Genomic DNA, 27,134 nt, shown 5'->3' with positions numbered 1-27,134 from the left:
GATCAGCACAGTGGGGGCATCTGCCCATATCTTCTTACATCCAAGTTCTTTGGAAACAGGTTTCTGGAAGTCCCACACAAATGGTCCTCAGTGGAAAGAAGGAGATTGTTGATGGATATGACCAGAACATCCAAGAGTATGGTCAGCTCTGTACTGGACTTGGGGATTAATGTGGGAATAGCCCCTCCCTGATGCTAAAGCACCCCCAAAGCAACACAGCATGGGCACAAGGACTCATAAAACCACTTGTCAAATCATGTCTTGCAGCATCTGCCAAAGCCATGGTTTCCATAAGTCTCAGGCAAAATTCCCACTGGAGAGCAATGAAATAACAATGTCCACATTAGTCCACCATGCTCTCTCCCACACGACCATGCCCCGTCCACTCCTCCATAGGTCCCAGTCAAGGAGAGAGACTGGTTCCATTTTTTCTGGTTGATTCTTCACACTTTCTTATCCATTGAGTCTCCTCTGCTCTATTTCCTAAATTCATCATGACTGTAAGGCACTCGTAGAAGGTGCTTGGGACAAGAATGGAAGTTGCAGTGTGGAGAAGAAGTCAGGTCTGGGTATGGAGAGTGGACATTCACTGGTGTGGACATCCCTAACTAAGCAGCTCAAACTGGTTCCTGTAAGTCTGTGACTAGCTCTTACTTCTGAGGCTCTGCTGTGGATGATCATAAAGGAGATGTCATCAAATGAAAGATTCCTGGGTCCCCAGTGCTATTTCCCTCCTTTTTCTTCAGACAACTTGAAGTTGCTGACAGTTGCTGTGGCAAAGCTGCTCCAGCCTGGGCCTCAATTTAGCCTCCTGCTGGACTTCCAGCTCTGCAGATAGGAGACAGGTGCTGTCCTGGGCAGGAGGGAGGGAGGGAGGGAGCAGTGTTGGTGAATGAGCGGGGAGATGGGAACCCTTGTACCTTGCTGGTGGGTATGTAACCTGGGGCAGTGGCTATCGAAAACGGCTTAGCAGTTCCTTAGTAGGTTAAGCATCGGATTGTCACATGACCCAGCAATTACCCCAAAGAAGGGAAAGCAGGTGCCCATCAACATTTCAGCTGACTGCCCCCGTCTGAGGGGCAGTGTGCTGCTGGCCCTGTGGTCTCTGCTGATGGCCGACTTCCTTCCCCTCACTCCACCTGCCTTCTCAGGGCTGGGCTGCCGCCTGCTGCTTGCTGCCTATTGAATGGTTTGGGGAAGACAGTTCCCACCCCATCATGGAGGCAGCTGTTCTCTGAAATCTGTAGGGTACGTTTTTTTTGGTGGAGGAAACCAGCCCCCAGTACAGAGCAGGCGAGTCCAATGTCCTGCACCACCTGGGGCAGCCGGGCACCACACCACCTTCCCCACTCACCATAGAGCATCTCCACCCAGCGGCCTCAGGGGGGGATGGTTTTGCTAAGCTTGTGCTTTAGAGCTGGTCTCACAAATATGATGGGGTCTTAGTTTTTCTTTTTCTTTCTTTCTTTCTTTCTTTCTTTCTTTCTTTCTTTCTTTCTTTCTTTTCTCTTTGTCATATCAAGATACTGGGAGCAAGGCGTAGAGATGAGTTGGATGTCTGGTCAAGTTGCTATCTTATCTAAAATCCTCATATTTTACACATATTAAGTGCATCATGAATGGAGTGGAGGCCCGCCATCTTGGCAGGTGTTGTTTGTTTGTTTTGCAGAGCAGGGATGGAGCCCAGGGCCTCAGGTGTGCAGGGCAAGTGCTCCACCACTGAGCCAAAGCCCAGCCCCCTGGGCAAGGATTTTGATTCTAACATTAGCATGTGAGGAAATAGTGCCACTGGCTCTGAATTAATTCTTTTTTTTTTTAAAGAGAGAGTGAGAGAGGAGAGAGAGAGAGAGAGAGAGAATTTTTAATATTTATTTTTTAGTGCTCGGCGGACACAACATCTTTGTTGGTATGTGGTGCTGAGGATAGAACCCGGGCCGCACGCATGCCAGGCGAGCGCGCTACCGCTGAGCCACATCTCCAGCCCTGAATTAATTCTTGAAAATCCTTTTAAGAAGGAAAAATAGACTTTTGGATAAGACAATGCTGCCTTTTTATCCATATAGTGTTAGATTAGAAAAAAAGTGGTTGATTTATGTTTAGGACACAAGAAATACCTGTTATATACAAATTAGGTAATTTCATAATGTAATTATATATAACTATACTACAAAAATCATATATATGTATTATATGTATGTATGTAAATATGTGTATTTGTGTTTGTTTATGTATGTGTGTGTGTGTAATATTTGTATATCTGAAATAATGCGTGGAACCAAAGGTATTTCAAACTTTAGCTTTTTTTGGATTTTAGAATATTTGTGTACATATAATGAGATATCTTGGGATAGGACCCAATTCTAAACAGAAAATCGATTAGTTTCACATATATCTTATACAATAGACTGATGGTAATTTAATAGAGTGTCTTTAATAATTTTGTGCATGACAGCATTCCATTGGGTGGAATTCTCTACTTGTGGCATTATGCTGTGCACAACGCGCTCCAGACTTTGGAGCATTTCAGGTGTTGGCTTTTCCAAGGAGGGATGCTGCCCCTGTAATTGCCTGTAATAATTATATGGATTTCATAGGAGCAGATTCTCAGGCCTGCACACCATGGCCATGAGCCCTCCAGGTGACCCATGACGTGGACAGCAGCAGTAGGAAAGCCACACAGCTCCAGCCCAAGAACTGAGTGTGTGGCACTGTCTGGATTCAGATCAAAGGGCTTCCCTGTCTACCCCAGCCTCCAAGGGGAAGGTGACTCTGAAGAGTCCAGCTTCCTTCGTTGCTTCACGTCTATTTAGTTAATGCCTACCACACAGGCTACCAGATTTAGAGATCACAGATGTCACCCATACACAACTCCAGGGAGGTGTTTCCCACTCCCCTCCCAGGAGAGACAGGCCTGAATCCCCCGTATCCAGTTTGCAGTATCTACTGGATTTGCTCTTGATCAGAGCTTCGGAACAAGGCTGTTCACCTGGACCCCAACACACACACTCCCAGTGGTTGCTGGGTTCCATTTACAGCCCCAGGGCCAAGGTCTGCACACCTGGAGCGGTCCCCAGTGAGGTCAGGGGCAGGCTGGGGTGGTACCCATGGGGCTCCTCCAGGTGAGAGTCTCCATGTACTCAGAGAAGGGATGGGGGAGCTCAGGAGAAGGGGGTAAGGTGCCATGGAGCAGAGCAAGGCATCAGGGCCTGGGTGCATAGGCAAGCAGGGCTGGGGCGTGATGAGCTGCGTGAACCAGGCACTGCAGGGAAAAGGTGTCCCAGTCTCTTTAGGGGATGGGTAGCTGCCCTAGTGTTCCTGCTGGATGGGCAGGAAAATATGAATTCATAAACAATGGCACAAGAACAGGGCCAGGTGTAATGTACTCCACTTCCTGAGTACAGAAAACCAGATTGAAGACTCAAACCAAGCCATTTGGGGACCTCAGGACTCAAGGCTTTGTTTTATGAGACTAGATAGGAGCATCAAAAGAGTTCCCTATAGAAATGAGTGGATTTTATCAGCACCAAATACAGGCGAAGTTGGCCAGGAAGACAGAGGACCATGAAGACCAGTTCAACCAGTGGAAATCCAATGGCCTTTAAGATGCATCGATTCCCCATACATCTAAGTTTCTAGAAATTTTATTAGAAAATCTAAATTAAAACTCTTCTAATTAAATAAAAATAAAATGAAACTATAATGAGACTATGACTTCTAGGCCAAATATAAGTCTCTAGAAATACAGATAGTGTGCCTCTATGTTTCCTGCTGACTTCTGAGTGCTGATGGAGAAAGCCATTCTAAGCTTCAGGCCCCTGCAACCTGCTACAGGGATAAACAGCTCGTGAAAATGGCTGGAACTGCATTTTCAACTATTGACTCTATAACAAGGGGGCAAAGTCCAGTCAACCCAGTCAACCCTTCACACACCTGGAGACCAGGTGTCTTACAACACCCAGAGGACACCAGAGCCAAGGGGCTGGTAAGGGGAGCATGGGTCAGTGCTTACTGGGCTCATGGTCCACAGCAGGAATTTGAAGCTTGTCTTGCACAGTATAAAAAGCCTCATGGCCAGCTCCTTAGGCCCAGTGCTTCGTCTTCTGGGGGTGTGCACTCGTTTCTTCCCCCTGTATCCATCATGGTTCTCCAGAGGATAAAGAATCAACAAGAGGCATATCATTGCAAAGGGACTTACCAGGTTGGTGCCCGTGTCAAGAGGCTGAGGAGGTCCCATGCTGGCCATCTGCAGGCCACAGAGGCAGGAAAACTAATAGCTGCTCAATCCAAGAACCTGGGAACATCAGAAAGGGAGGGGCCAAGGATACAGGCCCAGTCTGAGCCCCAGGACCTAGAAGTCCCTGCTGCTGCAAGTCCACGTTCCAAGGCCAAAGGACGGGAACCTGAGGTCCAGTGGTGGCAGCAGTGAGGACAAACCAGCTCCAGAAAAGTGCTTCTGGGCTGATGGAGGATCTCCTCCCCCGACTTCTTGTGCCTTCTGGACACCCAGCCAATGAGACAGTGCTGCCCACACTTAAGGCTGGGCTTCCACACTCATTCTGCTGACACTCTCCTCAGTCTTCTCCGGACCCTCCAAGACAAACCCAGAAGTATGCTTTCCGATTTCCCAGACACCTCTTAACCCAGTAAAGTTGAAGATCGAGGTTCACTGTGACATCATCCCTAACATCTGCAGATGCAGGAAACGGGATGAACAGTTCTGCTGACATAAGGAGGAACAGCAGTTGTTCTGAACCAGGAGGCCAGAGAGCAGAACTGCCGATAGCTGTATGTGTACACACGAGTGGGTGCATCTGCCCCACTTGGTGAGAACCTGCTCGTTAGGTGAAGCACTCTCGTGGTGAATAACATATTGCCATAAATGCAAATTAACAGCATCTCAGAATGCTCAGAAAGCTTGCTTTCAGAGAAAGGCACTCAAAGAAGGTTTTGTTTCTTTGTATGTTTGTTTTTGAGATGGGGTCTGGCTATGTTGCCCCAGGCTGGTCTAAAACCTTGGGCTCAAGTGATCCTCCTCTTGCAGGCTCCCCAGTACCTGGTGTGTAGCACCACAGCCCAATTAAACTTTTAAAACAGTGATTCTCCAACGTTTTAGCCTTAGGGTCCTATTAGACTCTTCAACATTATTAATGAGTCCAGAGAATTTTTTATGTGGGCTCTACCTGTGGCAGTTTAGCTTATACAAATCAACACAGAGATGCTTTTCTGTTGACTTTACAAACACCACATCCATGTCATGGCAATGTGGAGAATATCTTCTCATAAGATACCCATAGACTGTGAGAACCATCAGGAAGGAGAGTGCGTGTTTGAAGCCCTTGACGACCCCCTCATTGTCTAGGAAAGAGCTGTGCAGCCTCGAGGAGCCTGGAAACTCCACCACACACTGGCTGGAGGAACAGCAGACATAGGGAGCAGCTGTCAGCCTGGTCACCTAGCACCGCCACCCATGGTCCTCAGGGAGGGAGCATGGGCTTGCTGTCTGTAGATGCAGGGCTCTTCTGCCCTCAATGATTCTTAATGATTCTTTCTTCACTTGACAGATATTTTCAAACTCATACAAAAGACCATCACATGTCGTACATCTTGATGGAGCCCCATGTAAATTCAATATTCAATGCCACACATTGTGTAATGTTGAGATCAGGTCAACTGTCTATCTCCTTGGATGTTCATCACGACTTTATGATGAAAACCTTCCAAATATTTCCTTCTAAGGTTTTGGAGATATTATGGAGGACATTACTGATCTGTTCCGTCAGCCTGCTGGGAGTGGCCCACTGGAACTCCTTGTTCCCACCACCCTAGAACTGAGTACCTTCAACATCATCTCCTGCACCTACTTTTTCTGCCCTCCATTCCACCGGCCTCCACTCTATACTCACTTCATTACACGGGCTTGTTCAGGTCCCACAGGATGACAGCATGTGGGCTTGTCATCCTGTGCCTGGCTCCTTTCACTGAATGCAGTAACCTGCAGTGCCCTGAGGCTGTTGCACAAGTCCTGGTTTTGTTTCTCATGGCTGATTGGCGCCCTGTAGCAGAGCACACCTCCATCAGCTGGTGGGCACCTTGGTGGGTGCCAGGGCTGTGTCTTGTTCCTTCCACTCAGCTCAGTCAACAAAGCATGTTCAAAAGCATATTGGGATCACACATCCACATCCATGGCTCTGTAGACCCAGAGCAGGGAACACAAATGAGTGGAGGTATGGGGGCAGCAGAGGGGAGACTCCCAGGTCCCTGGTGAATCTGGAGGTGACAGCTACCAGAAGGCCTCTGCTCCTCCCCGATGTGGCTGGCACTACCGTGCATAGTGTGTGCATGTGTGTGTGGTTAGCATCTCTCACTTTAAATGAGAAACATGGGATAAAATCATAAACCCATTATTTCGGGCCTCCTGTGTAGAGCTGGCATTTAGGAAGGTTTTCTCTCTTTTCCTTTATGTCATCCTAAAAGAAGTGTGTCTTCTTGGGCCAATGCTCGCTGCCCCTGAGCCCCACTATCTGAGCAGAACACCCCCAGCACTCAAGCTCCAAATAAACACTGGTATTTCTCCCTTTCTTTTCTTTTTTTATTCCTGAAGTGATTTCTCAACTGTCCTTGCTGACAGCTGGTGAAGCACACTACTGACCCAAGCTACTTGGAAATGGGAGGAACCAGCATGCAGGCTGCTGCAGGGATCCCTCTCCATCGACACACAGCAATGTGGCTGTCTCTGTTTCCAGAGCAAGGGTGAGGAGAGAGCCTACAGAGCAATGGGTCCCCTTTAGTGTGCTGGCCAAAAGAAGTCACTTGCTTTTTGCATACGGTACTTTTGGAGAGTGAGGGATGTTGTGTCTAATTCAAAAGAACTTTCTCCTGTGATTAAAAACTGATACTAAGGTGTCTTAAAGTGTTTTCCCTAGAGAGGAGTAAACTTTATTCATTTTGATATTTTTCTCATTCTCCTGAATGCCACAGCACATCTTCAGGCACCCACGGGTCAGGGCAGGTAAATGTACCCTCCGCTGTTCCAGCTCATCAGCATGCAATCCCAACCAAGGAGCAACGTGCGAAGTCACTGTTCGGCTTCTCTCAGGGCCCAACACTCTCTGAGCTGTGTTCTGAAAGCAGGGAGGTCGGATCTCAGTGCAACCTTTAGATGCAAAACACCACCCTGGGGGCTCTAGAGCCAGAGGACCCCATCATGTGCCCCTAGCAGGGCTGTGGCAAATTCCCCAGCAAGACTCAGGGAGCAGAGTGTGTGACAATCCCCATACATGTCTCTTTCCTTCTTTCCCTAAGCCTCCCTCCTGCATGCCTCTCTGTCTGCATTACAAAAATGTCTCCCAGGGGTGATCTTCACACCTGTCAGGGTTCTGTGTGGTGCAGCCTGGTGTGAAGGTGGGTCAGTGGTGGAGCAGCTGAGGGTTGAACTCCACAGAGGTCAGGAGTGGTCAGCAGGAGGGCCCAGCAAGCCCTGCTCTCAGCTGTATCCACAGTGGTGGTGGGCGGTGTCCTGTGATGTCACTGCAGAGGGGACCAGCCCAAGACATGCACAGGTCTGGGTACAGCCCAGGTGAGCTGAGTGCAGAGGGTGAGGGCAGAGATGGGCTCTGCCAAACATTTGGAAAGCACAGAGGAGCAGAGAGAAGAAACTCCAAGTCGCTGGCTAGTCTAATACTCAGAGGCAACTCTGTTCAGATTTTGCTGCGAATGGTCTAGTCTTTGGTTCTGTCAATTGTGGATCAAGAAAGCAATCAGATTATAAATAACGATTGATAACACAATTGATGCTTTTTATGCCGTGCCTATCTTCATTAGTAAATATTTTCAGCACTATCATTTCTTCCTGGTTGGCTGATTTTTATACAACCCAGGGACCATAAACTCAATTACTTACAGGCTCAGACAGATGAAGGGAACAACTGGATTCAGATGAAGGACTGACAGATGGAGTTGGGGGGATGCCTACACAGCCCGAGGGGGGCACTGTTTCCAGCTGCGGTCCACCTCTGCCATCTCAGCTAGCAGTGCGGCTGGGCACGCTGGTCTTCCAAAGCAAGTCATCAACCCAGAGTTGACCTTAAAAGCCCATTTCTAAATCCTGCAAGTGCCAGAACTTTTATTTAAATCATTGGGGTGGCCACAGAGGAAAAGTCCATCAGCTAATCTGTCCTCATGATCTCTAGTTAGCAGCCTCAGGACTCATGCAATTCTTACCTGAGCTTTAGATAAATTTAGTTTGTCCCTGATTTTCATTATTAAAACAATCTAGCAATGAATATGTTGGAACTGAAACATATCTAATACATGAGTTAATATAAAAATAAGATGAATTAAAAGTTATACATTGTTAAGGCTCTTGAAGGTCCATAAGGGGAGTTTGTACTAATGGACTATGTCTTCAGCAGTTTGCACTAATATATGATCTCTTTACCAAGGTGGATCATTATCCATGTATGAAATATTGCAAATAACTTAATAGTCTCATTAGTTTAGAAGGTCTCTTTGGTGTGCTTTGTTATTGGAACAGCTCAAGAATTCTGTCCAATTTTATGTCTTCTTTAATAAGTGGTCTGCATCTATTCTTTGCTTTGCTTTTTCATTAGCTAGAGTTCTTCATGTATTGAGGATATCAACCACCAGATGATGTTCTACACCGTATTTGGACACACATAACATTCCATCTCAACACAGATTTAATATTTAACCAGGTATTTACAATATTTCTTTTTTTTTTAAAGAGAGAGAGAGAGAGAGAGAGAATTTTTTAATATTTATTTTTTAGTTTTCGGTGGACATAACATCTTTGTTTGTATGTGGTGCTGAGGATCGAACCCGGGCCACACGCATGCCAGGTGAGCGTGCTACCGCTTGAGCCACATCCCCAGCCCTACAATATTTCTTACAATGATTTTCTTTTTCTTATTGGAAATATTCCAATATTTGAAACCAATATTTGACATTTAATGCCAAGATTCAAGCACACTATTTGAGAATCTGTCCATCCCCCTCCACACCGTCTTGCTACTTGCCCAGGGTGACTATATTATGCCTCAGTAAGAAGAAGCATAGATGCATAAAAGCAAAGCATAGGGGAAACATGAACTCAGATTAACACTCTGCTCTCTGGGGGAATCCATTGGGGTTCCTCAACTCGACATGTCTGAGTTCTAAGGTGGCACAACAGCTCCTGCCTGGGATGCCCCTGCAGAGCAGCTGTGGCTAAGCTTTCTGAGCCCTGGGCTTCTTCTTTCAACAGGACTCTCTGCTGCAAAAGTGTGTCCACCTCCTTGCCTTCTCCACTCCTGTGCTTGGCCGAGGCCTCTGTCTCCCCAGGTGGTTTCAGAAGGCCAGGCCCAAATGTCCACAGTGTGCCCTGTGTGCTAACCAGCAGGCCCTCCCTACAGCAATTGACTCTTTAATTTTGGCTGGAACTCTTCCTGAGCTCCAGCCTGGTGCCTCTCCCCATGTGGAACCTGTGACTCCAGGTGTCTCAGCAGCAATCATTTCTCTCTCTCTCTTGGGCGTTGGTTTTCATGTATGAAGTCATTAGCCCCTTAACAGGCACAATCCAGAGGGCCTGACTGTCCTCCCGATGGGCATCTTCAGCCTCCTGGGTGCACTCCAACTGTGCACCCGGGTCACTAATGTCGTTAGGAGAATGTGACCCCTCCATGTGTCTGTATTAACTTGCCTGTTTTCGTACATCTCACCAAAAGTCCTTCCCCCAAACCTGCTCATTGAATGCAACCTATGATCGCTTGCTTTCCGAGCCCTTGAAACAATTTATCATCATTTTCCAGGGACCTAGAATGCAGCCCACTCTCACAGAGTTAGATTCCCCTTATGGTCAATGCTACCCAGCAGCCTACACTGCCGTTTCCCCAGCTTCCCTCCAGCAATATCCAACTAAGTGCCACAGAGGTCCACACAGGAAGGACCAAGACCCCTCTGCAACAGAGGGCACTGGGCCTGTGCTCCCCAGGCTCACCCTTCACAGTCACTGTGCTTGGAGCACCTCCCTGTATTGGTTTTCCTGACATCCCTTGTCACCCACCTGGCTTGTCATTCCTTAGGAGGTCTCCTCTGGATCCCAGGCTGAGCTGAGCACCATCTCCTGAGCCCCACGCCCTTTACATGAGTCCAGTGTCTGCGTCTTTAAATGTCCAGCTGCTGTGTTAGTTGTACTGCAAGTAGAAGCTCCTGAGGAAGTGCCCAGGGTCCCATTTGTCCCTTTATTCCCAAAGCCCGTCACAGTCCAAGGAACATGTAATAAATATTTGGATTACACTATAGGGATTCATCAGGATCATTTTGAAAGTCCTTTCAGCTCTGCTGTTTTATCCTCCCTATTGGGTAAATGATCAAAGAAGGACCCATTATTCTTGATTTAGGATGTGTGAAATGTCAGGCTCTGGCTCAAGCCCTAGTCACAGTGGAGTCAGTAAAACTTTCTTATGATTTATGAAATCTACTTAGTCCACATGCTCATCATCCATCACCGTGAGCCCCGAGAGCTGCAGCCCTCCGTCTGAGCTGGGAATTGAGCCACTGTGAATGTACCGAGTCTATTTTAGAATCTGATGACTAACATTTCTGCCTCTTCCACAGTAGCCTCAGGCTGGAACACAGAGATTCTATTCCTAGATTGTGTGGTCTAAAAAAACAGCCATTTTTATTTTTCCTGGAGCAGGCTTTGGGGAGGGCACAGAGGAGATGCATTCCGGATTCATAGGGGTGTTTGTCCACAGCTACCGTGACACAGCAAGGAATCCCAGGGCCTTAGAATTGCAGAGGCTTCCACCTGTGCACCTGGGCTCGGTCCCCACAGCCACCTTCTGCCCTGGAGAAGGGGCCCATGGGATCCTCCCAGGGAGGGGAAAGAGAGACAGATGGGAAAGACACACCAGCATTAAGCACTTTCTCCCAGCAGAAGTGACAGATGACACTTGTTCTCCAAAAGGAATCAAACGACTTCTGATTCAGCTGCAGGCAAGTCTGGGAAGTAGGAGAAGACATTGATGTGGGTGGGACTCTCTGTCTCTGCCAAAGGCTCCCAGGTATCTGAGGACTTATCCAAGGCATTCTAGCACTCACTGGGGACAGATGTCCTGTCTGGCTTTATCTTCTGGGTTCTAGAATCTGGAATCTGGAACACAAGCTTCCCCCAGCTGCACAGCAGCCCTGTGGCTTCAAGCACAGAAATCCTGGATGTCAGGATGTTGTGTTATGGGAACCCTCTCGGGCAGAGAGAAGCAGGAAGGGCGCCCTGCCAGGAAACCCCCCACCAGAGCCTGGGCTGGCCAGCGCCACCCTCTGTATTGGTTCGTTCCAGTCTGTTACCTGGATCTCTTCTCCTAATAAGCCCTCAAGAAGGTCCCACCTGGCATCCACTGTGTGTCACTCTGCTCAGGGCCTTAATTTCTTAGCCAATGAATCAGTTAAGCTCAGGCTGTCCTGAGTTTTCTTATCTGTCTCAACAACTGGTGTTTCATTAGCACATTTGGAAAGGGCACACCCCGCTTTGTTACTGCAGGTGCTCAGGCCATTCCATGCTGGAGGAAGATCAGGTCTGCCATCAAGCAACCCAGTGGTTTCAGGGCACATGGTGAAGCCTGAGGGACCCCTTCCTGGGCCCTATGACTGCTGGGCTTCCCAGGTTTATTCAGATTTGCCACCTTTAGCAAGTGCAGGGAGCCGACTTCTCCTGGATATCCCAGGCTCTAAACTGACTTCCTCTGACCTGAAGGTACAGGGAATTGTGAGCTGCAGGGGGAGAGCACACATATGCACGTGCGCATGCACACACACACATACACACACACACACACACACGTTTATATTAGCTCCCCTGTTGGGATGTTTCACATTCTCAACTTTACACTTCCACACGTATTTTCTGCAGTGAGCCTATTTATCTTCAACGGACTGCGTGTATTTGGGGATGCAGGACGGATAGCAGCTCCTGGATCCCCCACCTACAGGTGACTCCCTCTTCAACATTCCCCAGCCACAACCCAGGCCATGGCAGCCCAGAGCTCATGCTGAATATTTCCCGAATACCTTAACACAGGAGCTGAATGGAGTACCATCTATAGTATTGTCAAGGGCAAAACTGCTTTTCTTGCACTTTGTCATTTTGGAGCAGGATTTCAGGACCAACTTCTTGGCATGATAACCTTGCTGATCAGTGAGCTGTCTTGAGGAGACGGTTGCTTGACTGTGCACATCTCCATGGCAAGACTTTATTAGTTCCAGCAGCCTCTGCACACTTCTACTCTTCATCAGATATAGGGAAAAATGTCTGCTAGCAGAAATCTAGTCCAGGCACCATCTGGTACTATTTCCAGGGTCCAGAGAGATGACTCTGGAGCCATTTGCCTCATTTGTCAGAGTGAGAACCTCGCTTACATTCTGCAGTCCAGCTTGGTGGCTGCCCCTTCTTCTGGCCTGCAGGGCTGAGGTCTCTGGGACAGCTGAATGGCAAGCTACTTCTGGTGCCTCTTGCTCCATACAGGAAAGAGCAGCCACATTGCAAGTTCGAGCTGCCAAGAGCAGCAGTCTATTTCCAAATTCAAATGCAGTAAGCAGATCTGTTTACACAAATCCTAAAGCTTCAGGTCACCTACATAGTAGAAAATCACCTGTACATGTTGACCTCCAGTCCTTCAGGGTTCAACAGTGTAGAGTTTTCTTTGAATCTCTCTGTGTGTGTGTATAAAATAGTTTACTTGTGTTTCCTTCATGAGAACAATTTTTTTTCTGTGTCTGAATAAGGATACGATGAAAAATCAACTTTTGGGGGTCCAATTTGAACAGGCACACTGGAAACAAGTAACTACCTCTTGGACATCGTTTGTCAGCTCTGTTAAAAGACAGTCTCCTTGGTGGCTTCCAGAGCACAGCACCCCTCCAACGATGACATATAAATGCAAGATGTTGTAGGGGATTATCCAGAAAGGGTGAACTTGGGTCCTGTTGTTTTACTTTCCTGACACCTAGAATATACAGGCAATGGCTGGAGCCTTGATAGTACTTTTGGATCATGAGAAAAACCTACAGGAGCCTTAAGACTGATAGCACTGAGGAGAGCTCCATCAGCCCTTAACTGACAAATAAGAGCAACATATTTTACATGAAAGGAAAATAGATGTCCAACGTGAGTAACTGCATATTTTTTTAAAGCTTGCTTTTAACACAATTCCTGATGCTGTAGAGATTTAGGATATAAGAAGATAGTTCCTTCTAAACAGGATAGAACATCACTTTAAGACCAACTGTGTTCCTGGCTCTGATTTCCTGTCTACCCAATTCCTATCACTGACCAAGTTGGCCTCCTAGTTAACCCAACTCTACCAAACAGAGGTCCTCAAGTGGGAAAGTCAACTTCTTCATCTCCAAAAGTCTCTCCTAAGTTCATGACATGGGGGTGTCTCGTCAGACCCTTCTGGGAGCCTAAATCCAGCCAACCCCTATTCTGGCTCTTTGAAAGCCAGTGGAGAGCCACAGTCCCTCAACTCAATGAGAGTTGGAATCTGAAAGGCAAGGAGATGTCCCTAACGGGGTCCTTGAAGTTGCAGCCCTGCAGAGGCCCCAGTTTTCACCAGTCACCATCAGACTCAGCCATCTCCATCTTCAGGTTTGGTTTCCATTCAAGGTGCTGCAGAGCAGACGGGCGTCATTCTCAGGACAGCGTGAGAGGCAGACAAAGTCTTCAGGCTGGTGCTGATGATGCCCACCGCACACACGAATTGAGCATCGACTTCATGCCAAACAGAGTCTCAGGGACTTATAGGATTTTTATATGCATCACCTCTTAAAGTCCCACAACAATAATAACAAAAATAATTGTGAAAATTACATTATGATTCCTTTTTTTACTGTGAACAATAAAAATTTTTAAAAATATAAATCAAAAAATAGTCATGATAATTGAGAAGAGACAATCCAACAAAATCTAATACGCAGCATGGTCCACAACAGCCAAAAGGTAGAAACACTCACATGCCCATCAACTAGTGAGCAGGTCAATGAATTTTGGTCCATGCATACAACGGACCACCTCATGGTCAGGAGTCTTGTCCTCCAAGACTGTGAACACAGCAGGGAGGGACGTGGAGGCAGCAGCAGGCCGTCAGCTCTGTAGGATTGTTTTTCATGTATCAAGAAGAAAATCAGGATGGCACAGTGGCACACACCTGTAATCCCAGCGTCTCTGGAAGCTGAGGCATGAGGATCATGAGTTCAAAGCCAGCCTTGGCAATTTAGTGAGGCCCTAAGCAACTCAGTGAGACCCTGTCTCTAAATAAAATACAGGAAAAAACTGGCAATGTGGTTCAATCCCTGTACCCCCCACCAAAAAAAAAAAAAAAGAAGAAAAAGAAAAAGAAGGAAATCATCCCCAGTGACCCCAGCCAGCCTTGCTGGACATGCATGGGCCTCACCCTGGATAAAGGGAGCAAGGTGGTCGTGGCTGGCTTGGGTTTGGCTCATTGTCTTCTGGGGCTGGGAACAGCAGACAGCAGAAAGGGGGAAGTGACCCTTAAATAGGCAAGAGGCAGCACAGCTATGGGAAGAACCTGGGCTTGAGGACTTTTAGCAACATTTCCTGTCAGTGTAGGGGAAGCTGAGGAAGAACAAGAAAAAACAACTTTTAAATTTTAAAAAATGTTTTAAGACAGAATCTCACTTATTTGCCAAACTCAACACACTGTCCTCTTGCCTCGGCGACCCAAGTCACTGGGCCTACAGGTGTGCACCACCATGGCTGCTTTAGAAGAGCATCTTAAAAAAATAAATTGATTTCCAAATTGACTTTGCACTCAAAGAGGAAGGGCAATGTAGATAAGAGTAATTGCTACTTCAACATTTTAAGTCTCAACCTATTTTACCCAGATTGATTTCCTTTATTTAATCCAATCTGAAGAAGACAGCTACTTGTCTCTGTTGGAGTAACCACCATAAAGGCACAGGGAGGCCCTCGGAGCAAAACATAAGGTTTGTAAGAGTTGACATAGTGGCCTCCACCCCATATCTGAGGGAGTACATTCCAAAAACTCCAGTGGGTGCCTGAAAATGCAGATAGTACCTAAATACACACACACACACACACACACACATACACACACACCTATACAGACCCATATCAACACAGATACATGCTGTGTTTTCCTATACATAAATATCTATGATCAAGTTTAATATGTAAGTTAGAAACATTAAGAGATTAATGACAATAACATAATAAATATAGAAAAAATTACAACATACTGTAATGAAAGTTATGTGAGTATGTTTTCTCTCAGATTTCTTATTGTACTCTGCTTACTCTTTGGGGGATCATGAAGGATGATACATAAGGGAAGTACTTTGAGCCTTATTTTTAGTAGATGGCAGTTGACAGCATTACTACTCCTGTGAAATGGGACCAGTACTAAGTAAAATAAGAGTTATGTGAATCTGGGAAGTGCAATACTGTGACAGTTACTCTGATAACCAAGATAGCCATTGATGACTAATGGGTGGGTAGTGTATATAGTGTGGATACACTGGACTAAGGGATGCATCATGGAGCAGGATGGAGTTAGAAGATATCAGATTACACCACACAATTCAGAATGGCAGAATGGCGTGCAACTTAAGACTTATGAATTTTTTATTTCTGCAATTTTCCATTTAGTATTTCAGACTTTGGATGACTGCAGGTAACTGAAACTGCAGAAAGGAAAACGGAATAAGGGGGGACTGTTATAATAGGGATAGCTTTAGCCAAGTTTGCTTCTGAAGTGTAGAGATGGAATTCTTTCAAGAAAATCTGAACTCCTCTGCCCGGTGGCTGGGGAGGAAATTGCTTTGTGTTAAAAATGGTTATTTCATGCTCAACCGCTTTCAGGTTTTCTAGGTCTTATCACATCTGATCATTTAATGACAAGCCATATTTCACAGGTGTTTGTCTCAGGCTGGATAAACAATCGCAATTACAAATTTGGCAGTTTAATATTTAGACCCTGTAAATGGGACGGTGAAGCATTCCCATAGCTTGGCAGTTGTCATGGTGGGAAACTGGTGGCTCCTTCCTTCCAGGTCAAGCCTCTGAAGTCTTCCTGAGCAGGTGGTTGGCTGGACCACTGAGGATCCTCTGCAACTTCAGGCTTCCTGCACATATACACCACACATGCAGGAGTCCTGCGGCCCTCCTTCATGAGAGTCTGTGAGTGTCTGTGACTCACGTGCCCAAGTCTGGGAGAATTTAAAGTGATGTGAAGGGGAAGGGTGTCATTTCCCATCAGACTGAATCACAATGACAAGTGGGTAGCTGTGAGAACAGGGCCCTGTGGGACGAGACCCTTGCTGCCTGCTTTTCCAGCTGAAGACAAGTTTTTTCTTTTAAAAACATGGTTGGATTCTCCTTTTAAACGCATTTAACTACATGGACTTTGGAACAATCGGAATTTACTAACTTATTTTTTTAAAGAGAAAAATAGGAATTTAAGGTACAAATAAACCCCCTACACATACCAAGAATCAGAACAGCTTGTATTTTGGTAACTTTTCTCAACTATAATCCTAAAAGTATAGAGTACCATAGTTCCCCCCCCCCAACAACAACAGCAATAATACCTTTGGTTTCTGAGCAAATGTATTTTCAAATAATATTTCCCAGAGGCAGAAAAAGTGAAATTTCAACTCAAATATAACATGCAAAAGCAATGAGTCAGACCAGGCTCCTCTGATTGCCAGGAGTGGAGTTTCAGGGGCCGTCCATGGCGGTGCGCAGTCTAGCCTCTCCACCCCCTCTTGATCCCTTTTGAGCTGAGCTCAACCTGTCCCAGTGGAAGTCATTTCAAGCTGAGGCTCTGTGCGCCATCTCTGCCACAGCTCCACAGTCACTTTAACACCCTCCCAGGCCGGTCCGTCCCTTCCAAATATGACTCCCGAGTTGAGATCAATAGTCTATTACCCAGGGACCTCAGCAGCCCTAAATCCAAGCATGGCACTGTCATCTATGACCAGATGGCCTCTGCCTCCTGCAGAGGACCTCTGTGAGGTGACCACAGCTAGTTACATAGCCATGTGGTCCCAGAGGTAGGAATGGGACCTTCCATTAGATGTCATCAAGTAAGGACACAAAACAGCCCTCTCCAGGGAAATTGCCTTTTAGAAATGTTAAGCCCCTCTCCCAAGAAGCTGAAGCAGATGGCTGCAATTTATATCAATTAGGCCTTGAGCTCTCTTTGAAAAGTTTTATTATGTTTATTTTTTAAACCACATAGCTTTTCAACAAACATGCGCTGTAGGAGTGTGCAGTTGGCATTTCTATGTCCATCTTCTCTGTTGCCTTTATTGTAAAAGGTTAAAATGAGAAATGTAAACATCTACCACAACCCTAAAGGTTGGGGATAATTGTTTTTATTAGCATAATCTTGAACTAAAGAGAACACTTGCTGGAGATCATGCACGTGGAAAAAACCATGAATTTGTGCTGCAGGGTTGTATGATTTCCTTCTTCAGGACATGAATTATCAGAAGTCTTTCTCCTGGTTAAAAAAAAAGTGCAGAAAGACTGTGAAACTTCTAAAAAGGATGAGTTGGAAACAGATGCAAGAAGTTACCAGAGCATTAGAAGACTCTATGATTACTGGTGACATATTAAGAACTTATAAAATCAGTAAGTAAACACTTGGGTTGTTTTCCTTTTTGGTAGCTTTTTAATTCTCTCACAATGATACTGATGCACTGGCTTGTTAGCATCAGTTGGTGTTTGTGGAAGTTGCTAAGACAACAGAGGAGAGGAGGATGCTCTGCCCACAGTTCTGTGGCGATGGGGATGCCTATTGCCCCTCTCCTTAGTATCACCACATTCTGCACTGGCATCTCCCATGAGCCATAGCCCCACCACGGCCCTCGAACCACCACCACCACCACAGCCGCCCTCTTCACCTGCAAGTTTCCCCCAAATGCATTTCCCCAGGGGCAAGTTGCTACCTTCATCTCCCAGGAAACTGGGGCAGCTGCCCTGCTCCTCAGCACATGGACTCTCCCTGACCTTGGGTCCAGGCTCTGAGACCCAGCTACGGCTGCTGCCGGCATGACCTTGACTACATCCCCAATCCTCTCTGCAAGAAGCTGGATCCTGGAGTTGATAATGACTTGGATTCCTCCCAATTGGAAATATCTATGCCAAGAATTTCAGTAAGGCCATATCTATAGAATCCTATCAATGAAGTGGATGTTTTAACAGAGAGAGTTCTGCTTCCTTAATTTGCACCAGCAGGGATTTCATATGTATACTATCTGCAGTGCCTATGGTGTGTAAAAATAAGTATATATGAGCACATGAATAGCTAGTTTTGTAAGTTTCTTTTTCTTTTCTTTTCTTTCTTTCTTTTTTTTTGTACCAAGGATTTAACCCAGGGGCACTTAACCACTGAGCCACATACCTAGACCTTTTATCCCTTTTTGGGGGGAGGGGGAAGAAAGTACTGGGGATTGAACTCTGGGCACTTGGCCACTGAGGCACATCCACAGCCCTCTATTATATTTTATTTAGAGACAGAGTCTCCTGAGTTTCTTGCTGCCTCACCATTGCTGAGGCTGGCTTTGAACTAGTAATCCTCCTGCCTCAGCCTCCCAAGCTGCTGGGATTACAGGTGTGCAACCACTATGCCTGGCTCTTCCCTTATTTATTTTAAAACTGGCTCTTACTAATTTGCTGAGGCTGACTTTGAACTTGCAATTTTCCTGCCTTGGCCTCCTGGGCTGTAGTTTTTGTAGGTTCTGTGAGTTTTTGTAATTACTGATTCGTTTATTCCACAGATATTTATCATGCATGTCCCTAACATTTCCTGCCTAACAGATGACAGAATCTGCAAACAGAGCAGCTTTAGGTAGAACTATTTGCTTTTTCCCAATTCTATGGATTGGGAATTTGGTCTGGCCTCAGCTGATATTGGCTCATGTAGTCACTAGAGGTGGAGTGGCCTCACGGGGGTCTGACAGTTGGTGCTGGCTCTCTGCAGAGGGAACAGGGTCCCATGGACATGGAGCTAGTCATCCTACAGGCTAGCACACTCCTGTTCAGGGTGGCCATGGCAGGATTCCCAAGAGCGGCAGGAGAGGGTGAGCTCCAGAGAGCAAGCACTTCTTAAACTTCTCTTTAATGACATTTACTAACTGACAGCAATTCCAAGTTCAAGCTCCAGAAGCAAATACGAATCTACTGATGTCCTGTTTCAGCAGGAGGAAGGAGAGGTCCCTGTCATGCAGGGTGACAAAGAGAGGGTGAGTGTGGGGTCACACTGCTGCTCACCATAGTGGCTGCCGGCTCAGGGTTCAGCATGGGACAATTTGACAGAAAATGACCCCAATGACCTCTCGAAAATGGAAAATGTTTAACACCAGATGGGAACACTCTTTTTGTTGCTGTTTTTTTTTTTTTTTGTTGTTGTTGTTGTTGTTATAAAATATTTATAGAGAAACAAAGAAAGACACAAGGATTTCTGTACCGCCCTTTTCCTGACTTGTGCCCAGCCTCCCACTCCCAGCAACCCCCTCCCCCCAGACTGTGCTTGCATTGACTGTCATGGTCATCCGAGGCCCCCAGACTATATCAGGGCTCACTCCTCACTGTCCCACATTCTGTGAGTTTAGAAAAGTGTGAGGTGACTACTGTGGTATCACACAGAGTGGCTCACTGCCCTAAAGGTCCTCCATGTTCCACTTGGTCACCTGGATAGCTTTTCGGGACAGAGATGGTTGAGGAAGCTTCTCTGTGAAAGGAACATGGAGCCTGGCAAGGCCGAGGGTGTAGCCAGAAGGGTGAGCTAGGACTGGTGCTCAGGGCACAAAGCATGGTGGTGGGAAGTGGCTCTGGATACCACATGGCAGGTCAGTGAGCCAGAGGCAGAGCAGGGAGTGAGGTCGGAGGGGTGGGCAGAGCCAGGACACAGCAGCAGGGTGTCACCAGGAAGCAATGACCATCCTGGGGAGTGTTCATCTGGATACCATTGGCTCTTTCTGAGACCCTTCTGAAGGGACAGGAGGGACACAAGTAAAAAACAGACCAGCTGGTCTCCTTTCAGGGGCTGTTCCCTGACTTTCCTTAGGTGTCACTCAGTGGTTGACTCTCCAGGAAGCCAGATCCTCGGTGGACCCACCTATAGGGTGTGTGGAAGCTGAGCCTGACCCTCAAGGAGCCTCAAGGTAAGAGAAGCTGCTGAGACAGACCTGCCCAGGGGTGGTGCCCAGGAGGGTGCCCAGGAGGTCCTCCAGACCTGGAGCCAACAAGCAAGGTCCCTACATATGCATTTTTCCTGGTGCTGAGGGTTCAGGGGTAAATGCTGGGCGACTGTTCCGAGGACTGACCGAAGTGGGGCATGGGAGCCTCAGGAGCCCCTTGAGTACCTCCAATGGGCTCCAGCTCTCATGGCCTGGGCTCCCCCTCTCCCTGGCTCAGCAGGTGGGAGAACCTCAACACCAAACCCTCAGGGCATGAGTGATTCTATAGACAAACACGTGGCCTCCACGTCCTGAGGAACAAAAGCACTTCCATTGGCTGCTCTTCCATCTTGTTTTCTCTTTGGAGAATGTGAGCCCTTAAATGTCCTCAGTGCACACACAAGACAAATAGGTGAGCTGGTGGCAGCCGGTGAGCTCCATCTGCTCTTTCCACAATGGATCCCTGCATTGAGATCTCATTGCGCCTCCTGTGCACGAGCGACTGCCATGGGCAATTAAAATCAAAAAGTCACTGCAATCGAACATCAAGTTTTACGTTTTGTGTTTTTCTAGGGGAGGATCCATTGGTCTGTGTCACCTCTTCTATATAAATATGGTGCACAATGCAGATCAGTCTACAGTCACCCAGCATTAACCCCAGGTTGAACCCAGCCTTACAGGGCACTGCCCAAGCTGCCCAGGCATGCCAGCCTTCCCCTGCCCTCTGCCCTCCACAAAGCCAGGAGGCCCAACCTGCTCCCCTAGTTCTCCCGAGCCAGCAGGGTACCTCAAGGCATCCGAAACCAAGTGATCCCGCAAAAATACCCAAAGCAAAGGCCCTGGAAGCAGCTTATAATTAGAACAGAGAAATAACTTCTTATCCTCCTGGGTCGTTTGGAAGAGTGCAAGTAGGGAGCTGTAGGTAATCAGCTGTGTGAAAGTTATAAATGGGCTGCATCTCACCGAGTTGATAGAGGAACAGTTCAGTCCCCGGTTACATACTTTTTTCAACAAGAATAACTGTGCCCATTCAAAGGAAATGGCAGCACACCACTGTGGGTGTCATCCTTATTTTTAAAATCATTTTTTCTAAATTTAGAGAAGCAATGATTAATAATATGGAAAATGAAAAAGATTGTGCGCTAATGACCAAGGGTGAGAATTTATGAATCACCTAGGAATCGGGACTTATTTGCAGAAATACACCCCCTGCACACAGGCAAGCAGGCTCACACCCACGCACATCCACACACGCACATGCACACACATGCACACACACATTTATTCTCACACAAAGTACCTTTTCTGGTCACTTAAGAAAGCAGAGTTGACTGTGGAGTCTCGCAGAGGTTGGGCTCAGATCACTTACCGCTGTTCCTTTCCTTCCTCGAGGCACAGACCTTCAGGTTTCATTTCCTTCTCGACTGCAGTTTTATAGTTTGGAAAGAGCTTTCCCAGTATGGAGCTGTGTGTTGCTCATGTGGTTCCCGCAGAGCATCATGTTCTAGTGGCAGAACATCACCTCGCGTGGTCACGTGGACAGCGGGAAGATACTTGGGTGGTGAGGAGGGTTCCTGTGCAATTATTCCCTATGGACTTCCCTGGGCCATGTTAGGAAAGCCATCTCTGCCCCTGCCAATCCTGCGGCCCGTGCTGAAGGGCCGGACTTCGCAGCCAGGGCAACCATGGACGAACAGAGGCTCATGGTTCCCCATCTTTGCAAATCAGGCTTTTGTGCACAATGATTCACTGTATTCCTAACACCCTTGGTTCTGATTTGCATTTCCCTAGGGACTAGATATGTGGAACCCTTTTTTCCCCAAATACCTATTAGTCACTTAAATGTCTTCTTTGGAGAAATGTGCATCAGGTTCTTAGCCTATTTTTAAAAATTGAGTTGGTTGTTTTTGAGTGAAAACTAATATATTCCAATGTCAAGTCAAAGAAGCCAGATACCAAATATCATGCATTTTGTGATTCCATTCATATGAAACATATGGAATAGGTAACTCCAGAGACAGGACAGACTCCTGCTGCCAGGGCTGAGTGGAGGAGGAATCTGGGCTGCAGTGCTTATAAGGCACCATTTCTTTTTAAGGGATGAAAATATTTTGAAATTGGATGGAAGCGGTGGCTTCCCAACACTGTGAATGTACTAGGTGGCAACAGTGAACTATAAAGAGCAGGATGCTGACCTCAATTCAAAGCTTCATTGCCAGGTTGAGGAGAGTGCAGGATGGTCCAGAGCTTGACTTGTATGCACAAAGCCTTGCCTTCATTCTGCAGCCCCCCCCACCACATGTTCAAACAAACAAACCAGCAACAGAACAGATATTTTCAACCAGCTGACCAGAGCACAGTACTTTCCAACACCTTGCAGCTAGATGCAGTTGAGTGAGTGGGTTTCACTTTGTGGGCATCTTCTGAATTACACATTTTTGAAAGAAAGAGCAGGTCCTCCTGCCTTGATGTCCACTCCCTGCTGCCCTCAAGGGACATGGTTGAGCATCAGTTTTACCAAGTGGCCTGGTGAAGACTGCCCAGGAATGGTTGAGCCTCCCAAATGGCAAGGGTCTGGGTCCCTTATGGCTCTCCTGACAGCCATGGCTACAACCCAGACTTCTACTTAAATGAAACTGCATTTTTATCTTGTTTAAATCTGTAACCTAATTAATTATCAGTAGTGAGAGCAAATTCAGTTCTGGACCTTGTGGAGTTTCAGGTGTGACCATCACAGCTGTCCCTCATTGAGAATTTTGCATGCCTGTTTCTCTGATGAAGTTCTCCTACCATATCATCTGATTTAACCCTCACAACCACTCTGCAATGGAGGTAGTATTATTTCAATTTTGCAAAAGGGATGATGCCGTTTCTTATCCAACTAACCCCATCAATGGTGAATAGATTGGAGAAGTAAAACCCAAGTCCATCTACTCTCCCAGCTCCATGTCAATTTCATGCATCCATGTGGAGGTAGTGACTCCAAGTTGGTTCCAATTGTTGCCAGATGGAACTGGGCTGAGGAGGGTTGTATGTGTGCAGGTAAGCTCTGGTGAGCGGGGGTTGAAGAAGAGATGATTCTAGTCTTCCAAGGGTAAGGACAGGTGGGAGGACAGCATTTGGGCTGAGTATCCTCTCTGGGATGCCATCTCCTTTTCCTGAAATGACCCATTATAAAAGACTTTGCCTGGGAAATACAGATTTACTGACTTAGAATGGGTTTACATCCTGATGAGTGCATTGCAAGCTAAAATTATCCTAAATTGAAGTGCATTTAATGCACGTGATTGACTAACATCATGGCTTAGCAGTGCAATACACTGTAGAGAGCTGGTTGCTTCCCCTGGTGACCATGGAGCTGATGGGAAGCCACCCCCATCCACCCTCCAGCATTGTGAAAGAGTGTCATACTACATATTGCTTGTGCAGGAGAAGAGCAAGATTCAAAGTAGTGTTCACACTGAATGCACATCAATTTGGCACCATGATAAAGTCAGAAAAGCCTACATCCAGGACTGTATGGATATTACATCTTTGCATATGTGGTATGTAAAATACTTTCCTGAATGGATGCCTGGTTATGTTTCTAGGCATTCAGTCAACAAAGTGAGGATCAGTTACCTAATGCCATGTCAGGGAGGACGGATGTCAGCTCCCTGATGATAAAAGGTAGAAATCTGCAAGTCAAAAACCTGAGTTGCAGAGCAAGTTGGTGGTGACCTCAGATTGGGAACACAGATTGTCCGGTGGTGGCTTTGAACGGGGTGCAGAGAGGGATGTGGTGGGGTTTTGGAAATCATAAGAAGGAAATGAGCCTGAGAACAGTCTCCTGGGGGAAAGAAGACCTCGTACCCTTGAACAGCCAGCACAGAGTGAGCGCAAGGCCAAATGACATTCCCTAAGAGCCTACCTGCTCACGTCTCTCCCTCCTCACCATAAGCATGCACAGGAGGCATTGTTACTCTCTCTTTGCAATTAAAGCCCAGAGACTAGAAGCTCCTAAACCCAAAGTCCGCATGAGGGAGGATGCATGAAAATACCACCAGGCTCCTTATTTCTCTTTCCCTCAATGAGGTTTCCGTTTCCTCTCTCTGTCATGAAGATTGGCGAAGCTCCGTTATGGGGTCTATTCTTGGGACACACACATTTGGCACAATTCACCCTTTCTGATGGGTGACAGGAGAGGAAAGCAATTGTGTTTGAAGGGCCTCGCTGTTCTCCATTGTCTTGATAGCATGGGGCTCTTGACAGAATTTCTATTGCTGTGAGTTGCTCACCTGAGCCGAAGGGATTTCTGGAATGACTTGGTTGGCAGCTTCCCAGGCTGTGAGCTCTTGAGTGTCCAGCAGGATGAACAGTGGGAAAGGCGTCTGCAGATGGGCTGCAAAGCAAGCCGCTGAAACTATTTCGAGAGCCATTGGCATTACTTAAAATGAGGAATTGTGGGAATGTAAAAGGATAGTGGTTTAACTGGGATTTTTAATACAATTTCTTTATTGAGAGTAGCTGCAATCAGTGTCAAAGAAACACTTAAACAAGGGGTCAAAGGGGACTTCAGGAAGGTGCCCGGTGGATGGGAATGGGGACCCACTTCAGCTGGTCCTTTCTGAACACAGACCTCCACCTGTTTCCAGCCCAGTAATGGCTGGGTCAAGGAGAGAGCACACAGGAACGGGGGCGACCAGAACACCATTGATTTTCAGGAAAACAGTGGCCATTGGAACATTTCAGCCCGGAGACTTAATGCTTGAGAAAGTATTTTGGGCTCTGGCAACTGACTAACGTATCTAATGAATTGGTCAGTGTTTACCCAGGCAAAAAATACAGTTTCAGGTAACAAGAGTGCTTGTCTTAAATATATGTCCAGTAGCTCCCCCTTATCCACAGGAATACATTGCTAGACCACACTGGATGCTCGAAACCATGAAAAATGCTATGCTTTTGAATATACATATTATATATATACTCATTTTATATAGCATATATGCAAACTTATCATATATATATATACACATACATATACATATACATACACAAAATTAAGACCTTTTCCAACTTTACTAAATACTTATCACACACAGTAGCCATGACTTGCAGCTTGATGTGTGACAGCAAAACTAGCTTGTATTTCTTTATTCTTCTTCACAATTTCATGGGTATAAGATTCATTCTTACCAAAGAACTTCAGCATGTGAATGTTTTTCTTTGCTTTTCCAGTCAATGATTTTCATCTTTAGAAAGTACTTTGGGGCTTTTCTTTGGCCTATCTGAATCGCCAGTCTCAATGCTCTTGCACTTTGGGGCCATCATCAAATACGATAAGGGTAACTTGAACACTTGACTCTTCTGTGATACGAGGGCAGTTGATTTTTTAATCAACATGGCCACTAAAAGACTAACAGGTGGGTAGCATATACATCATGGATATATTGGACAGAGCATGATTCATATCTGAGGAGGGACAGAGATGGATGGTGCAGATTTCATTGCTATAGATAGCTAGACACAATTTAAAACTCACAAATAGTCTATTTGACAATTGGTATGCTGAAATTGCATATTGACTGTGGATAACCAAAACCATGGAAAGTAAAACTGTAGGAAGCAAGAACTTCTATAATTACCTTCTGCTTTAATTCTAATATTTGTGTGTGTTAGAATACATACATAATACATCTATCTCCTATCAGACCTGCTGAGAAAAATATTTCTAATTAAGCCCCGTTGTTTCTGTTAAGTGGAGAATGCAAACTTGCTGGCATAGCTGAGAAAATAAGATCAACACAAGTAACATTATCCTTATCTTCTTTCTCCATCTGAAATCCTTACCTCTATCTAAATAAAGGTGGGTAAGGCTTTTAAAAACTGAGATAGGGATTGGCAAATGTCAGCTAGCCCTGCACACTCAGTGTTTGAGCTCAGCCGGGTCAGACTGTGGAAGTTTCTTACTTTCTCTTCATAGAAAATGTCAATCCAAGGTGGAGTAGCTCCACAGAGATGATCCGAAGATGAGGGGAGGGTGTGGGAGGATTTAGGAATGATTTCTGTGGCTTTTTTTTTAACCCAAGCCAATGTTTTTATAATAAAAACAAAAAGAATATTTCTGCTTCTGTTCTGTGCTGGGCACTCTGCGGAGGTCAGCCTTTAAGTTGCCCAGTCCACAGATGGCAGTGGCACAACCTTTCATACCCAGAGGTCATTGAACACAAGTCATGAGAACATGAGAATCTTAATTAAATGTGCATTTTTAAAAACCCTTCTTTTCCTCTGGCGATAGGTTGGGTGAAACCAGTGAAGAACTCTGACACCTCGACTTCTCCCAAACATAAAGGGGTGTGACTGTTGGGATTCTGGTGTGCCCAAGGCTACCCAGCCTGCTGTGTGGAGGACAATTCCCTGTGTCCCTCCCCAAACTGCAATCAGTGACACAGCCTGCTTCTTTGCCAGCTCTCTGCTGCATGTGCTGTTCACGGGGCACATGGGATGGTGACATGCCTGCCAGCACACAGCTCTTCCCCACCCGTGCCCTGTTCTACCAGGAGAAGCAGGAGGAATGGGAGATGGGAGATGGGAGATTGCAAGGTGGGAGGAGGAAGAGTCCTAGGTGCTTCCACCCTTTGCTCTCTCCCTCAGGCCAGGTGCTCAGCCATGGATGAGTCTTCTCCAGGGCTTGTGGGCCCAGCTCCCATTGGGTGGTCCTGGCCCCAGTAACTTGACTTCCCCTCTTTGTCCTTCCAACCAGGCCATGTCCAGAAAATGGGAAGTTAATAACAGTGAGAAATGTAGGTGCTGCCCCTCCCACGTGGCGTTTGCAGTCTAGAAGGTGCATTGTGTTAAGTACCCAGTGTTGAGGATGTACAATCCATGTGGCCCTGTGGTCATGCTGTCCTTGGCATTGAAAGGGAAACTCGAGC

The sequence above is a fragment of the Urocitellus parryii genome, chromosome 3 (genome assembly GCF_045843805.1).
Source record: "Urocitellus parryii isolate mUroPar1 chromosome 3, mUroPar1.hap1, whole genome shotgun sequence".
Classification (NCBI taxonomy): Eukaryota; Metazoa; Chordata; class Mammalia; order Rodentia; family Sciuridae; genus Urocitellus; species Urocitellus parryii.
Note: the sequence above shows the minus strand (reverse complement) of the source record.